Below are 13,114 nucleotides of genomic sequence, written 5' to 3' on the forward strand. Positions count from 1 at the left end.
TTTGATTGACCATATAAATGTGGGTTTTTTTTTTTTTTAAGATTTTATTTATTTAGTCATAGACACAGAGAGAGAGAGGCAGAGACACAGGCAGAGGGAGAAGCAGGCTCCACGCAGGGAGCCTGATATGGGACTCATCCCAGGTCTCCAGGATCACACCCCAGGCTGCAGGCGGCGCCAAAACCCTGCGCCACCGGGGCTGCCCTAAATGTGGGTTTATTTCTGGGATCTCTTCTCTTCTCTTGATCTGTGTATGTGTTTTTGTGTCAGCACCATACTGTTTTGATTATTATAGTTTTGTAATATAGTTTGAAATCTGGGAGTGATTGATACCTGCACTCTTTTTTTTTTTTTTTAAGATTTTATTTATTTATTCACGAGAGACACAGGGAGAGAGAGAGGCAGAGACATAGGCAGAGGGAGAAGCAGGCTCACCATGGGGAGCCTGATGCAGGCCTCAATCTCAGGACCCTGGGATCATGACGCAAGTGGAAGGCAGACACTCAACCACTGAGCCACCCAGGCACCCAATACTTGCACTTATGTTTTTCTTTCTCAAGATTGCTTTGGTTATTCAGGGGCTTTTGTGGCTCCACATAGATTTTAAGATTATTTGTTCTGTTTCTGTAGAAAATTTATTTTAATTAAGTTTTTTAAAGATTTTTAAAAAAATAATCTCTATAATATGTTTTTGTTTTGATAAGGATTGAATTGAATCTGTAGATAGATTACTTTGGATAGTATGGACATTTTAACTTAGTTTTCAGAGTTCAGATCTTTCACATCCTCAGTTAAATTTTATTTTATTTTATTTTATTTTATTTTATTTTATTTTATTTTATTTTATTTTATTTTATTTTTATTATTTTTAAAGATTCTATTCATCCACCCATGAAAGACCCAGAGAGAGAGGCAGAGACACAGGCAGAGGGAGAAAAGGCTCCCCACAAGGAGCCCGATGTGGGACTTGATCCTCCAACCCAGGATCACACCCTGAGCCAAAGGCAGACACTCAACCAGGCATCCCTAAATTTATTCTTTGATGTTTTATTCTTTTTGATGCAATTGTAAAAAGAATTGTTTTCTTAAGATTCTTTTTTTTTTAGGGCAGCTCGGGTGGCTCAATGGTTTAGGGCTGCCTTCAGGCCAAGGCGTGATCCTGGAGACCTGGCATCGAGTCCCACATTGACTCCCTGAATGGAGCCTGCTTCTCCCTCTGCCTGGGTCTCTGAAGCCCCCGCCCCTGTGTCTCATGAATAATTAAATAAAATCTTTAAAATTAAAAAAAATATATTTTTAATTTGATATAGAGAGAGCACAAGCAGGGGGAGCAGCATGCAGAGGGAGAGGAGAAGCTGGCTCCCTGCCAAGCAGGGAGCCCAATGCGGGGCTTGATGCCAAGACCCTGGGATCATGACCTGAGCCGAAGGCAAATGTTTAGCCTACTGAGCCACCTAGACACACCTCTTTTTCTTTTTTCTTTTAAGATTTATTTATTTGTCAGAGAGTCAAATGAGAAAGAACATGAGTGGGGGGAGAGGTGGAGGGAGAGGGAGAAGCAGACTCCCTGGTAAGCAGGGAGCTTGACACAGGGGCTTGATTCCAGGACCCTGGGATCATGACCTGAATTAAGGCAGACACTTAACTGACTGAGCCATCCAGGTGCTCCTCTTTATTTTTTTTTTTTTAAGATTTATTTTACTTATTTTAGAGACAGGAGGAGAATGTGAGAAGGGCCTGGGGGGAGGGAAAGAGGGATAGGATCTCAAGCACATTCCTCACTGAGTGCAGAGCCCAATGTGGAACTCTATCACAACCCTGAGATCATGACTTGAGCCAAAATCAACTCAAAAGCTTAACCAACTGGGCCACCCAGGTACCCTGAAAGAGATTTTCTTAACTTTCAGGGAGTTGGTTATTAGTGTATAAAAATGTAACAGATTTCTATAAATTTTGTATTCTACAACTTTATTGAATTCAATTATCAGTTCCAGTAGTTTTCTTATGGAGTCTTCAGGGTTTTCTGTATATAGTATTGTCATCTGCAAATAGTGACAGTTTTACTTTTTCCTTAACAATGGTTGCCTTTTATTTCTTTATCTTTTCTGATTGCTGTAGCTAGGACTTGAAATACTATGTTGAATAAAAATGGCAAGAGTGGACGTTCCTGTCTTATTTCTGATTTAGAGAAAAAGCTTTTAGCTTTTCACTGTTGAATATGATGTTAGCTATTGATTTGTTTTGTATGACTTTTATTATTTCTTTGAAGATTTTATTTATTTATTTATTTATTTATTTATTTATTTATTTATTTATTTGAGAGAGAGAGAGAGAACATGCACCAGAGTGGGGTGAAGGGCAAAGGGAGAGGAGAGAGAGACTTCCAAGTAGATGTGGGGCTCAGTCTCACAACCCTGAGATCATGACCAGAGCTGAAGTCGAGTCAGATGCTCAACTGACTGAACCACCCAGGCACCCCTTGGCGTTTATTATTAAGTTTATTTATTTATTAAAGAGAGAGAGAAAACACAATGGGAGAGGGAGAAGCAGTCTCTCTGCTGCTCAGAGCCTGACATGGGGCTGGATCCTAGGACCCTGAGATGAAGGCAGGCGCTTAACTGACTGAGCCACCCTGGCGCCCCTTGTAGTGTCTGTCTGGTTTTGGTATAAGGGTAATGCTAGCCTCCAATCTTTTTTTTTTTTTTATTTTTTAGTAATCTCTATACCCAACATAGGGCTCGAACTCAACCCCAAGATCAAGAGTTGCATGTACTTCTGACAGACCCAGCCAGATGCCCCAATCTCAACCATTTTTTTTTTAATCTCAACCATTTTTAAGATTTTATTTATTTATTAGAGAGAGGGAGAAAGCAAGCAAGCAGAGGGAGGCGACAAGCAGGCTCCACGCTCAGTATGGAGCCTGACTTGGGGCTCAAACTCACGACCCTGAGATCGCGATCTGAGCCTAAATTAAGAGTCAGGCTTAATTACGAGTCACACTTAACTGACTGAGCCACCCAGGTGCCCCTTTAACTGTTTTTAAATCTACAGTTCAGTAGTCTTCAGCAAATTGATATTGTTGTGCAACAGATCTCTAGAACTTACTTATTTTGCAAAACTGAAATTATAGCCATTAAACACTAACTTCTTGCAATCTTTGGCAACCATCTTTCTACTTTCTATGATTTTGACTACTTTAGATAATTCATGACTGGAATCATACAGTATTTTTGTGTGTGTGACATGCTTGTTTTAGCATAATGTCCTTAAGATTTATCCGTGTTGTAACATGTGACAGGATTTTTTTTTCCCAAAGCCTCATAAAATTCCATATATGTTATATCCCATTTTATTTATCCATTCCATTGCTTTATTTTACATTTCTCTTACACATTTAGTCATTTGAATTTTTTTTTTTAAGATTTTACTTATTCATAAGAGACACAGAGAGAGAGGCAGAGACATAGGCAGAAAGAGAAGCAGGCTTCTTATGGGGAACCTAATCCCAGGACCCCAAGACCACAACCTCAGCCAGTGGCAGATGCTCAACCACTGAGCCACCCAAGTGCCCCTGATTTGTATGTGCACTTTAAAAAAAATTTTATTTTACTTATTTAACAGAGAGAGCACAAGCAGGGGGAGCAGCAGGCAGAGGGGGAGGGGGAGGGGGAAGCAGATTCCCCGCTGAGCAGAGTGCCTGATGTGGGTCTTGATTCCAGGACCCTGGGATCTTGATCTGAGCTCTAGGCAGACACTTAACTGACTGACTGCACCACCCAGGTGCAGTATGTGCTTTTCTTTTTTTTTTTTAAAGATTTTATTTATTCATGAGAGACACAGAGAGAGGCAGAGACACAGGCAGAGGGGGAGAAACAGGCTCCATGGAGAGAGCCTGACGTGGGACTCGATCCCTGGGCCAAAGGCACACTAAACTGCTGAGCCCCCCGGGCCTCCCTCCTGTATGTGCTCTTGAGGTATTAAAGAGATTAGCCCTTGGATGCCTGACTGGCTAAGATGGTGGAGCATGCGATGCTTTGTGGGTTTGAGCCTCACAATGGATATAGAGATTACTTAAAAATAAAATCTTAAAAAGAAAAAGTTAAAAAGAAAAAGATTAGTCCTTACAGATTAAAACATTTTTCAGATATTTTCATTTTAAAATGGAATATGTATCCATTAACTTTTCTCCTTGGAATAGATGAATAGTTTGTAAGCTTATTGTTTTGTTTTGAAGTTTTTTTTTTTTTTGAAGCTTTTTTTTTAATTTACGTACTCTATACACTCAACATGTTGCTCAAACTCATAACCCTGAGATCGAGTGGCATGCTCTTCCAACTGAGCAAGCAGCCAGGAGCCCTAGTTTATTGTTGATTTTTTAAACTATGGCTTGTTTTTTCTTTTGCATTTTATAAATGTAACCCTTCCCAGACTGTTTGCTTTTTTAAATTAGTAGATCTCCTTTCCCCTTAGGGCCTTGCAAAGCTCAATCTGCTATATATACATATACATATACATATACATATACATATACATATACATGTACATGTTTATATACATACGCACATGTACATATGCAGGTAAAGTGTTAGACAAATGAAGCAGTTTATAAATTGTATAATAGCACTTACTAGAAAGATTAACCTCTCTGAGTCTACTTTCTCATATTTAAAGTGAGAGAGTGGGATCCCTGGGTGGCGCAGCGGTTTGGCGCCTGCCTTTGGCCCAGGGCGCGATCCTGGAGACCCGGAATCGAATCCCACATCGGGCTCCCGGTGCATGGAGCCTGCTTCTCCCTCTGCCTATGTCTCTGCCTCTCTCTCTCTCTGACTATCATAAATAAAAAAAATTAAAAAAAAAAGTGAGAGAGTATTTTCTTATCTGTAAAATCTGACCACCCCAGAGGACTGTTGTAAGAACTGAAGATTTAGGGCACCTGGGTGGCTTAGTTAATTAAGTGTCTGTCTTCAGCTCATGTGATGATCCCAGAGTCCTGGGTTTGAGTCCCTTGTCAGGCTCCGAGGCTCCCCCAACAGGGAGGGTCTGCTTCTCCCTCTGCCCCTCTCCCCACATGTGTTCTCTCTTTCTCTGTATTTTGTTTTGTTTAAAGATTTATTTATTTATTTATGATAGACATAAAGAGAGAGAGGGAGAGAGGCAGAGACACAGGCGGGGGGAGAAGCAGGCTCCATGCTGGGAGCCCAACGCGGGACTCGATCCTGGGACTCCAGGATTGTGCCCTGGGCCAAAGGCAGGCACTAAACCGCTGAGCCACCCAGGGATGCCCTCTTTCTCTGTATTTTGAATATCCATCTACCTGTATTCAATATTGTTTGAGTATCTATATTGTACCATCCATAAAACTCTTTGAGAGCTCATTGTCTAATGGGGGAAGTTCTGTACACTAAATCCTGTCACCAAGGGCTAGAGTAGCACCCTAAAGGGGACAAGCAAGGAAAGACTTAGCTGGCATTGGCCCAGGATTCCGAGAAGAATAGCAGCTTTAGATATAAGGAAGGCGAATACCATGCAAAAAAGAGGAAAATTTTCTAGTAGAAGAGGGACTTCAGGATGGAGCAAGTGGAGGATGTGTGGGAGGTAGGGGCAAGATAATGCTAAGTTAGCTCAGTGGCAGTGGCCTTTTGTACCCAGATCAGGAGTTAGTACTTAATTTGGCCCAGCCATGTATATTGGGGATGAATATAGTCCAGTGCAATGCTTCGGGCTGAATAAAGCTGCCAGGAAGCCAAGTTCCACACTGAGTTCTCAACCCTTGTTCCTTAAGGAGCCTGCTTAAACTGTCTGCAGTTACTAAAGCGGCCAGTAGATGGGGTCCTTGCCCACTGCTGTGTGCTGGACTAGACCAGCTGAAGGGTGGCTTCCTTATTCCAGTTATATTCAACAGACTGAGGGAACCTGCTGTCAACCTTTAGATATAGAGATGAATAAGACAGGCCCTCATTTGAAGACCCTTGGTTCTGGAGAGTGGGGAGGGGAGGCCCTCTGGTCTCTAGTGTGTTCTGGTTAACTATGGGAGGTTACCAGTTAACCTAAAAGCTAGCAGCAGGCCACACGGCTTATAAAGGAACCTTGATGTTCACCATGAGACCCTCATCCTTCCCCTCAGGTATTCACAAGGGGGACTACCTACAGGTCCCCACTCCTTATGGAAACTGCAGACCTGCATCCTTCCTAGGCCTGGGAGCTTAGAGGCTCTGGCACTCTTCCCTTGTCTTCCCTGCATCCCGTCCTCTTGCAGCATAATCCCCTTGTGGAGACCTTATCTGAAAGAAGGTCTATGCAGAATGAGGAGAGCAGTGTAAGATGAGAAGTACATAGGAATTACAGCCTTTGTAAAGCATGTCTAAGATTTTGGTCTTTTCTGAAGGCAATAGGAAGCTATTGAAGAGTTTGTATTTTAGCTTGGGATACTATAACTAAATACCATAGATTGGGTGGCTTAAACAAATTTATCTCACAGTTCTGGAGTCTGGGAAGGCCAAAATCAAGGTGCAGGTGTATTTGGTTCCTTGTGAGAGCTGTCTTCCTGGCTCGCATGGCTTTTTGGTGTGTTCTCTCATAGTGGGGAGGGAGAGAGCAAGATCTCTGATCTTTTTTTTATAAGGACATTAATCCCATCATGGAAGCTCCACTCTTAAGACTTCATCTAAACTTAATTACTTCCCAAAGGCCCTGCCTTATACTATCACATTCAGAGTTAGGACTTCAACAAATGAATTTTAGGGGGACATTCAGTTATGGAATGGTGGGTATATATGTGTGTGTTTTTAAAATTTTTTATTAAGAAAATTTCAAATCTATACCAAGTGGAGAGAATAGTATAATAAATCCCCATCTTTACAGATCCCTAGGTGGCTCAGCGGTTTGGCGACTGCCATAGTCCCAGGGCGTGATCCTGGAGTCCCGGGATCAAGTCCCACATTGGGCTCCCTGCATGGAGCCTGCTTCTCCCTCTGCCTGTGTCTCTCATGAATAAATAAATAAAATCTTAAAAAAAAAAAAAAATCCCCATCTTCCCATTCAGCTTTTATCAATCCATAGTCTATCTTGTTTTTATCTCTAATATCCCAACCCATACCTTTCCCCATCCCCTCCCCGTTAGATTGTTTTGAAGTAAAAAGAAATCCTTAATTGCACCCATAAATAATTTACATATATATCTCTGAAGCTGAAAGCCTTAAAAAAATATAACCACATTTCTGTTATTACATCTTTTTTTTTTTTTAAGATTTTTACTTATTTATTAATGAGAGACAGAGAGAGACACACAGAGAGAGAGAGAGAGAAAGAGAGGCAGAGACACAGGCAGAGGGAGAAGCAGGCTCCATGCAGGGAGCCCGACGTGGGACTTGATCCCGGGTCTCCAGGATCAGGCCCTGGGCTGAAGGTGGCGCTAAACCACTGAGCCACCCAGGCTGCCCCTGTTATTACATCTAAAAGAATTACCAGTAGAATAATCAGCTGATATTAAATATCCTGTCAGTATCACTGAATGTTGTTATAGGCTCGTGACATGATCAGATTTGCATGCTGCAAAGCCTAATCTGCCTGCTGTGAGAATAGACTGAAGGGGTCTGGAGTGGATATTTTGAGATCAGTTAGGCTACCGCAGTAGACCAAGTAAGATCATTTTGGTCCTCTGAATTGAAGTGGTGGTAAAGAAAATGGATAGAGGTGGGTGAAACTGAGAAATACTTAGGAAATAAATTAGAACCTGGTTGGTGTGGTGAGGGATAGGGGAGCAGTGAGGAACAGTGAGGTATTAGAGTGACTCTTAGATATATTTTTCCCAAGAACTGGATGAATGGTGGTGCTATTCATTGGGATAAGGAACAATGGAAAAGTTTGGATGGGAATTAGTTTGAAGAACTTTTGAGATATCTAAGTGAAAATGTAAAGAAGTCAGTGATTTATGTTCCTGAATCTTGGTGGAGGGGTTAGAGCTAAGGATACAAAATAGGGATGGGACCCATCAGTGAACTGTTTTGTGATAGCAGTGTGGTAAGAAGAGCATTGGAGTAGGAGGGTGGAGTCATGGATTCTAGTTTTGCACTGCCTTGGACTCACAAGTACCTTCAGCAACTCACTTCCTCTCGAGAACTCTCAATATATCCTTATCTGGGGACACACACACCACCTCCCCTAAATTGTGCCATAATCCAACAAATAAAGGGTTAATGCCTGGCACAGATGAACCCTCAAGACTTTGCTCTAAATTTTTTTTACCTCTGCTCTTTCCCAATCATCTCCCTTTTCTTCTCCTCATCTCCTGAAGTATCCTAATATAGATAGATAGACAGACATAGATACAAATATATAGTATACAGGTAACATATATATAGTATATATATATATACACACACACACATGTATATAGGAGTATATCTCTATATGTATCTACTCCTATACCCTATCTATCAATCTTATTTTTTAAAGAGGGAGAAAGAGCACATGAGAGAGCATGAGTTGGGGGTGGGGCAAAGAGAGAAGCAGACTCCCTGCCAGGCAGGGAGCCAGATGGAGGGCTTGATCCCAGGACCCTGAGATCATGACCTGAGCCAAAGGCAAACACTTAACTGACTGAGCCTTCCAGATGCCCCCTTATCTATCTATATAGAATATAGGAGTATACATATATGTGTGTGTGTGTATATATATATATATATAGAGAGAGAGAGAGAGGGAGACTCCTATATGTTATATATAGTATATATACATATATATATATATATATATATATATCCCTAAAGAGTATATAGCTTGTTTATATAATTTAAACATTTAACGTAAATGTACCATACTGTATCTATTCTCCTATGACTTGCTTATTTCATCGATGTATCATATTCCTCTGTATACTTCTGTTTCTTTATTAATTTACTAACAAGTATAGTCATAATGTCTACTGGTGTACATGTGTGAGAGTTCTCTGAGTTTAAAACCAGAAGGGAGGGATCCCTGGGTGGCGCAGCGGTTTGGCGCCTGCCTTTGGCCCAGGGCGCAATCCGGAAGACCCTGGATCGAATCCCACGTCGGGCTCCCGGTGCATGGAGCCTGCTTCTTCCTCTGCCTGTGTCTCTGCCTCTCTCTCTCTCTCTCTCTCTCTGTGACTATCATAAATAAAAAAAAAAAAAAAAAAAACAGAAGGGAAAGTCCTGGTTATAGAGTAAATGCATCTTCAATCTTCCAGATAATGCCAGTTTTCCAAAGGTACTTATTAATTTACACTTCTGCCAGCAGCTCAAGAGCATTCTTGTTCCACATTCTGACCACTAGGTAATTTTTTAAAATTTATTTATTTATTCATAAGAGACACGGGGGTGGGGAGTAGGGCAGAGACATAGGCAGAGGGAGAAGCAGGCTCTTTACAGGAGCCCAATACGAACTCTATCCTGGATCCCGGAATCAGGACCTGAGCCGAAGGCAGCGCCCAACTGCTGAGCCACCCAGGCGTCCCTAAGTAAGTTATTATTATTTTTTAAAATATTTTATTTATTCATTCATGAGAGATACAGAGAAAGGGGCAGAGACACAGGCAGAGGGAGAAGCAGGCTCCCTGCAGGGAGCCCGATATGAGACTTGATCCCAGGACTCCGGAATCATGACCTGAGCCAAAGGCAGATGCTCAACCACTAAGCCACCCAGGTGTCCCTCTAAGTAAGTTATTAAATCAACTCCCACCCCCAGCTTCTGGGTAGAATGTTATCTTATTGTGATTTTAATTCGGATTTCCCTGGCTACTAATGAAGTTGACCACCTTTTCATATTCATTTACTATTTGGATTTCCTCTTCTGAAGGTGTCTGCTTAAGTCTTGCTCATTTTTTAAATTGGGTTGTCTTTCTCTTATTTATTTGTAGAAGTTATATATATTTATTTATTCAAGAGAGAGAGAGAGAGAGAGGCAGAGACATAGGCAGAGGGAGAAGCAGGCTCCATGCAGGGAGCCCAACGTGGGACTCCATCCCAGGTCTCCAGGATCAGGCCCTGGGCTGAACCAGGATCAGCGCTAAACTGCTGAGCCACCCAGGCTGCCCATTATATATTTTTGATATAATTTCTTGTTGGTTTTATACTGTGTATCTTTTCTAGTTCTGTGTTTTGCCTTTCTTTATTGTATTTCTTGTTGAAAAGAGTGGTTGCTTTTTATTTAGTCAAATGCCAAATTTCTTCCACTTGCCCCTCTATATATACTTTCTACCTTTCTCCATTGGCTCTCTGCCTGGGGAGGTTGACCTCTAGGAGCTACATCATTTGACTCTGTGCCCTTTGGCTTCTGGTCAGGTTTGGGCCAATGAAGTGTTCCAGTAGAATATCATAAGAAGGTGGAAAATGAGAGTAGGTATTTATTTATTCTACCCCCAAGCTCCTGTGTCCTCAAATAAAAAAAACACTGCTCTCCTCCAGGTAGTCTCCTCTGCAAACTTTTTCATTCAAAGATCATGAATCTGCTCCTTACACTCACTGCTTTAGCTCAGATGTGGTAATATCCTGCTGGCTGTAGCTCCCAGTTAAAGCACTGTCTTAAATTCTATACCCATTCTGCTGTAAATAATCTTTTTTAATAAAAGGACTTTTTCTCAGACCGTCTTAATCTGGGTGTGTCATCTGTTTCCTGTTGGACTTCTGACTAATGTATTTATTAATATTTTCTTTTAAAATTAGTGCTTTTTGTCTGTTAAGAAAATTTTCTTCATCCTGAGGTAATGAAAATATTCTATATTATCTTCTTTTAAAAATTATTGTATTTAGATTCAGTTAACATAATGTGTATCATTAGTTTCAGAGGTAGAGTTCAATTATTCACCCATTGCATATAACACCCAGTGCTCATTACATCCTGTGCTCTCTTTTTTTTTTCTGTGCTCTCCTTAATGCCCAATTACCAATCACCCAATTACCCCATCCCCCCACCCTATATTATCTTCTAAAAAGCTTTATTATTTGTTTTCCTTGTTTCAGCCTATAGTTTACCTGATTTTGATTTCTCAGTCCTCCTATATTTAGAGAGATTGTGTTATTATGGGTCAGAAAATGGTTTGTCTTGGTGACTGTTCCACGTGCATTTGAAAAGAATGTGTATTTTGGTGGTGTTGGTAGAATGTTCTATAAAAGTCAACTAGGGCAAGTTGGTTGATAGTATTGTTCAAGTCTTCTACATCTTTGCTGATTTTCTGTCTACTTGTTCAATTACCAAGATAAGCATATTGAAACACATGATTATGGATTTGTTTATTCTTTCTTTTTTCTTAGCTTTTTCTTCATGTATTTTGAAGCTCTCTTCTTGGGAACTTACACATTTAAGATGGTTTTGTCTTCATTTTTTTTTTTTTTTTGGTTTTGTCTTCTTGATATAACATACTATTGTGAATTATACTGTATTTTAAAGATTTTATTTATTTACTTGAGAGAGAGCAAGCACAGAGGAAGAGGGAGAAACAGACCTCTGCTGAGCAGGGAACCTGATGCAGGGTTTGATCCCAGGACCCTGTGAAGATAACCTGAGCTGAAGGTAGACACTTAACCAACTGAATCACTCAGGTTTCCCTGATATTTACCTCTTTATCTCTATAATATTCTTTGTTCAGAAACCTATTTTTTCTGGTATCAGTATAGCCATTCCAACTTTCTTTTGATTAGGGTTTGAATAGTATTATCTCTTTCCATCCTTTTACTTTTCACTCCTGTCTTTATTTTTTTTTAAAGATTTTGGGATCCCTGGGTGGCGCAGCGGTTTGGCGCCTGCCTTTGGCCCAGGGCGCGATCCTGGAGACCGGGGATCGAATCCCACGTTGGGCTCCCGGTGCATGGAGCCTGCTTCTCCCTCTGCCTCTCTCTCTCTGTGTGACTATCATAAAAAAAAAAAAAAAAAAAGATAACGATTTTATTTATTTTTTTCATGAGAGACATAGAGAGAGGCAGAGACAGGCAGAGGGAGAAGCGGGCTTCCCACGGGGGAGTCCGATGTGGGACTCAATCCCAGGACCCCGGGATCACACCCTGAGCTGAAGGCAGATCCTCAACTGCTGAGCCACCCAAGCATCCCATGTATAGCCTCTTTAAAAAACAAAAACAAAAAAGCCCTAGTCTGATTATCTCTGCTTTTTAACTGATCTGTTTATTTTATTTTATTATTTTTCAAAGATTTTATTTATTCATTTATGAGAGTTACAGAGAGGCAGAGACACAGGCAGAGGGAGAAACAGGCTCCATGCAGGGAGCCTGACGCAAGACTTGATCATGGGTCTCCAGGATCACACCCTGGGCTGAAGGCAGCGCTAAACCACTGAGCCACCTGGGCTGTCCCTTAACTGATATGTTTAGACCATTTATATTTAATGTAATTATCAATATAGTTATGTTAAAGTCTATCATTTAACTATGTATTTTCTGTTTTCCCCATCTGTTTTTCTTCCTTTTTATTATTCCATTTTTTTTTTCTTCCACTATTGGATTATTTGCTATACCTCTTCATTTTTTATGTTTGGTCTAGGGATGCAATATGCATCATCTTTAACTGATAACTCTTCCTTTAGGTAATATAACAATTCATGTGTAATATAAAAGCCTTCCATTTTTCACACTCCATTCTTTGTGTTATTGTTGTCATACATTTAACTTCAATACATTATAAAACCAAAAATACATTGTTAATCACATTTGCTTTATTTATTTATTTATTTATTTATTTATTTACTTACTTACTTATTTATTTAAAGATTTTGTTTAAGTAGGCTCCATGTTGAATGTGGAGGCCAGTGCAGGGCTTAAAATCACATCCCTGAGATCAAGACCTGAACTGAGATCAAGGGTTGGACCCTTATCCTACTGAGCCACCCAAGTGCCCCCACATTTGCTTTAAATAGTTTTTTTTTTTTCATTATCTTTTCTCCACAGTTTTATTGAGGTATAATTGACATAAAATAAACTGCAGGTATTTTATGTGTAAATGTTATGAGGTTTGGCAGATGTTTACACCTGTGAAACCATTACCACAATCAAGATAATGAATATTTTCTTTTTTGGGATGCTTAGGTGGCTCAGTAGTTGAGTATCTGCCTTTGCCTGAGGTCGTGATTCTGGGGTCCTGTGATGAG

Source organism: Vulpes vulpes, chromosome 15, assembly GCF_048418805.1.
Source record: "Vulpes vulpes isolate BD-2025 chromosome 15, VulVul3, whole genome shotgun sequence".
Lineage (NCBI taxonomy): Eukaryota > Metazoa > Chordata > Mammalia > Carnivora > Canidae > Vulpes > Vulpes vulpes.